The sequence below is a fragment of the Lissotriton vulgaris genome, unplaced genomic scaffold (assembly GCF_964263255.1).
Source record: "Lissotriton vulgaris unplaced genomic scaffold, aLisVul1.2 SCAFFOLD_2898, whole genome shotgun sequence".
In the NCBI taxonomy this organism is placed as follows: Eukaryota; Metazoa; Chordata; class Amphibia; order Caudata; family Salamandridae; genus Lissotriton; species Lissotriton vulgaris.
In genome coordinates, this window is record NW_028245007.1 from 25399 (window position 1) to 30730 (window position 5332).

The 5332-nt window shown below is 40.9% G+C and overlaps 1 long non-coding RNA gene across 1 annotated transcript; it reads right to left on the reverse strand.

Moving 5' to 3' along the window:
- Positions 1 to 355: 355 nt before the first annotated feature.
- Positions 356 to 4988, reverse strand: LOC147666667 (uncharacterized). Its single transcript, XR_015304746.1, has 2 exons — positions 4613 to 4988; positions 356 to 3324 (listed from the first exon to the last, which is right to left on the reverse strand). It is a non-coding gene; the product is annotated as an uncharacterized LOC147666667 (long non-coding RNA).
- Between the last annotated feature and the right edge of the window lie 344 nt (positions 4989 to 5332).

The following is a 5332-nucleotide window of genomic DNA, read 5'->3' on the forward strand; positions in this document are numbered from 1 at the left end:
TCGTACTACAACTTAACCAAAGGCGGTTGAGCACAGGTACACTTATCTGTGATTAGGAGTAGATCTTCTGCCCTTATGTACTATACCGATGCATTCACCTTACACGTGTGCTAATTAATGCCCATAATGCTATCATACTGCGATCTCTTCCAATATAAAAACGAATATCGCACATTATTACCCGAACAGCACTTTATAAGTTAATTATGCACAAGTTAGCTCGACTTCTCGTTTTCATCCCTTGTATATCATGATCCCCATTCCATTTTGCATGAATTCTATTTTACATTCTACATCAATGTTGTAAATAATGACAAATCCTTTTCGTACTTTAGTAAATCTGAATAAGATTTCCTTTTTGTTTTGTCTTCAGAATATGGTAGATATTATTCTACCAAATTCTGTCTTGATTATTGGTAAATTGTCAATTTCCTCCCTGTGGAAGCGATGTATAACCTATTGCTTAACACGTCAGCGTTGTCTAAGTTACCATACAAACACATATTAGCAGCTTGGTTTTAATCAGTACATTAGGAGCTGGGAGCAAACAGGAAAGGGAACTTTCATTAGGTTTTCAAGGGGGTGCAGAAATATTTTCCAGTTCATCAACTGATAATATTTAATGAGGTTGCTTTTTATGAACAAAACTGAACTCAACAAAATATGAAGAATTATTCATTTGTATGGAATACCTTCACGATAATAATGAAGAGGAATACTGAGAACTGTTGTGTAGATGGTGCACCAGTTTTGTCATTTGTTTCTGCAAGTGATTCTAGGGAGCTTGAAAAGTGGATCAGACTCCAAGGTTGCACCTTGCACCGGTCATTACCACTTTAGTATGTTAAACAAAGTTAATCAAGTGGAGTACAAGCAGACCAGAAGACCAATGTGAATAACTATCACTGCAGCTGAGAACAGCATTGCAATGAAGACACTGCTAAGATAAATATTAATTTCAGTCATATCTATAACTGGAAAAGGCTACAGCAAGAAGTAACATTATGACTAATCAATCCATATGACATTGTATGTGCACCTTTTGCTTTTACAATAGTGTCACTAGCAATCCAGGTTTCATGGTTTGATTACACACATCAAATTTGCTACACTGAGTTTAGAAATGAAATGGAGATGCCAATAATTACATGTTAACAGTAGATCAGTTTTGTTGTTTCGATGCAGAGAACCTTGTAATGTCGTAACATTCCACTTTGCTCTTTCAAAAACACACATACTCTGATTCCCTCCAAAGACCATTTAACTTCTGCAGACTTGAGCTTAAGGAATGAAAATAGGAACAGGAAAAATGATGATGTGATCCATAAAGACAAGCTACAAGATTGCACAACAACACGCAGTCAGCTCAGATAGATGACCAAAAGTTGAGCTATTGCAATACAAAATCCTTCTTACACGTCATATTAAACCTAGCAAGTTGCTGCTGTTTTAACTCGCCTCAATCTCTCGCTCTCTCCAAAAATGTTATTTAACCACGTTATACTCAACATGGACAACTGATGCAGGAGATGTCCACACTCAATAATGCCATCTCTACAGTCCAGATGGAAAGAATATAGATTCTTCTACAGTATTCAAATCCCCAAGCAGATCGGAAGAGAAGTATAAGCCGGAGACTGAAGAAGGTGAAGACTGAACTTAAAACTCTTCTAACAAGTGGACATGGTTAGTACGCAATACTTAAATTCTATTCTCCAGCTACTTCCAATATCAAAAAGAGACGGTTGCGAGATAGAAATTTGACCAGGTGTAACATCACACATGCAGAAAAGCACTTCAGCGTTTCTCCAAATTGAAAAGCCACTACAGCCACACAATTCCCTTTTCGTGACAGACGTGACAAAAGTCCCTTTGCAATACTTTACTGCTCATTCTTTTACCACATTCGTTCTATTCCTTTTTTTTACTAAAGTGATCTACATGATACAAAACATCAACATATCCTTAAACAATTACTGAATGATTCACAAAATCAGAAATGAAACTTTAGACATTGCTACCACTGAAATGATACTCAGAGTGAGCATCACCAAACTGCACCCTTACTAATACATGACTAGTAAGTAAAGGCTGTTCATCATGCACCCTATATATGTAACATTAGCAAAACAAGCAACTGTGCAGCCGACCAGCTCTTAACCTTACATGGTATATCATTTTTATGGACATACTTCTCAGCTTCTATACTATAAAATCTTGCACTTCAGCTTTGATGTTTACAACTGAGTATTTGGGCTTCATTTGTCATCTATAATTGCAGATTATTACCTGAGCCCCACTCAGTTCATAGTAACATTTGACAGCTTGAGGTACAGTGCAGATTGTGGAAAGTTATGTTTAGGTATCAAAGTGATGCAATTGGAATTGGTACTGCAAGATGAACTTGACAAAAGCAAGTGAACCTGATTTTTTTAATGTAGATCACGCAGTAAGCTAGACTGACAGTTATAAAAGTGTTTTGGTTGTGTTCTACTCTGAGTAAGGCCAAATGCTTTATAAACATGGGAGTGCAACTGGCCAGTTTTAATGTTGTCGAGGAACAACATATGCTGTATGAAGATTCTTGCTAAATTAACTATAGAAAAACTAGACCACAAAAAGTTTAATTTTAAACATCAATGGAAAAAAATTATTTTCTAAATGTAAACACCCCGGTTACTAAGTATTGGGAGATTTTTTTAATGTATCCATCACGATAAAATATACAAACTATGTTGTGGTCGAATTCAAGACTTAATCAAAGTCCTAACTGTACGTCTTCAGATGACGGACATGTTGCCTCTGATTTTTAAAAACAGTACCTGCACAGTAAATGAGGTTGTACTGTTTTGTACAATGCTGAATTCAAGCCATTAAGTAATGGCTTGAACTTTTAATGAAGTTCTATGGTCTTCCTTTTAGTCAAACTAATTCCATTTATATATAACCACGAGCGGAAACATTGGTATTAACCTTGACACGACTACCATGGTGGTGAAGTTTTCTTAATGCCAAGATCAGTCACCTGGTTGTACAAGCGGCATCTGCGAACAAAACCATATCACAACACATGTAACAAAATATGAATACCCTCAACTGGTACCACAACAAAGATTGAAGACAACACTTACGCCTCAATGCTCATCTTCCAATGAAAACTAGACACCTGCAGAAGATACTGCCTCAAAACCAGGAAAAGGAGCTTGACTATTGAGCAATGCTCTTCATTCTCACAACCGACAAGTATGCACTCACCTTCCCTGCTGAGTCTCATGGCTTCTCGACTCTTCCCATGCTCCTTGAAAGTTTCCTCAAGATCTGTCGCTGCATAGCAAAAAGAAAAGTGCATTATAAGTTTTATGGTGAGTCCACTGTTTCACTGCAACAGGCAAAAATGTAAAAAGCAATGGTTTCTGAGTGAATGTTAAGACATTATTCAAAGTGGCAGGCTTTGACAAGAAAGTATGTGGGTTGATGACATGGCAAAATGCATGCAGGATACTAAAATGGTCCAACTCAGGGTACAGTGCATGCTGTGCTGTGCAATGTCCCAAACTATGGATTGGCTTAGATGGCACAAAGTAAAGTAAACGGTCTTATCTTTGGATGTGTGCTACATGCAGAGAGTTCTGAAGAACATCTCCAGTGGACAAAGAGCACTCTGGAGAGTAGTTCCTTGGGTTGGCTACAGGGGATCTATGAATGCCACTGAAAATGAAAGACCTGGAAGACACGGCCTATTCATGGTCTAGGTTTAACTTTGATGACACAATTTAGAAGGGGTTCCAAAAGGCAGACTTCAAGTTTAATAGGCTCACTTAGATAGTTTGGACTAAGAGCATCGTTCGAGTAGAAAGTGATGGGATATCCTGTTTGAAGAAATCTCGTGAGAAAACATTAGTGTAGGGCAAGGAACCTAGAGGATCAGTGTTAGAGAACCGTAATATATGCGGTTAAATTGGGTCTTGATCTGTGATCAGAAGTTATATTGTCATACTACAACCACTGGAAAGGGCAGAATGCAACAAATCTACAGTTCCCAGTGAATTATGGCCCGTTAAGTGGAATAGCTGAATATCTTTAGAAGTCAAGGGCCTAGCGATAGAGGTTCACTGGGTGGGTAGGCTTAGTGAAGGGTATGGGACTCTGATGACTCACTGCCTTACTGGGGAATTCGGGGCTCCGATGGGTCAATGGAAAATTGGGAACTTTAATTGCTCACTTAAAGGTGGGGGCTCTGGTGAATCAATGGAGCATTGGGTAGGTCAAAGAGGCAAGAATGGTGGTGGATCACTGGTTGGCAAGGGTTGCTATTTTCCAAGATGCTCTGCCTGCTTACTGGAGGAAAAGGTGCGAGTAACAAATGGAAAATAAGCTGATATGACGACTGGAAGAAGGGAATAGGTGATGATAGTTCACTGGAAAGTAAAGGGCCCTAATGCTAGATTAATAGTGAGTAGAGCACTACAACTGCTCAGTGGAGAATAGTGAGATATGACTGTAGGAGGGCAGGGTAGATAGAGACTCAGACTAGGAGGTCTGGTGGAGAGCAGTGGCTCAGAGTTGTGTAAAATTCCCTTCTCTCACGCCCCCCTCCCTCACCACTGCTCACCGTGCAGTCCGTGTAGGGGCAGCTTGGCGTGTTGCAGCCAGTGGTTCCATGGCTGCCCCAGCATGGCTTCGGGACTGGGCAGAGCTGCTCTGGTCGCCATTGCGGCGACAGCGGCGCTGTTCCTGTCCCCGCCTCCACCCTGCTGCTGCCGGGCAGCCGCCGCTCTGCCGCCGCCACCACCGCGCTGCTCCGCTCTGACGTCATCGGCCGCCCGCTCCGACATTCTCTCCGCTGGCAGGGAACAGAAAGTCATCGGGATGACGTCAGGGGGTGTGAGGCTCCGCGCGCCGCTCTGCCGGGGACAAACGCTAGCATACAGCACAGCGCCGGCGTTCTGTCACATTGTGCTACCGCTTAGAATGTTCCCACTGCCCAACTACTCTGCGCAAGCGCCGGAAAGCGCGCCTGCGTACAAACAGGCTCATGCTCTCAAACTACGTCACACCGTACCTCAATCAACAAAGAAGTAGGACAACGCGGCAACGTACCATGCGAACGTAACTTTAGGACTTTCTGGCCAATCGTTATTCATCCATAAGGAGTATATAAAATCTCGTAATTCGGAACAATAAAGGGGCAGACAACTCATAGCACAACTTTTGTAATATTTTAAACAAACTATTACTTTAGTAGAAAGAGGGAGTCAAAAACTACATTCAGTGTCTAAAAAAATGCTGCGCACTGACAAAAAGATTCTAAATTCTTTAAAAAAATACACTG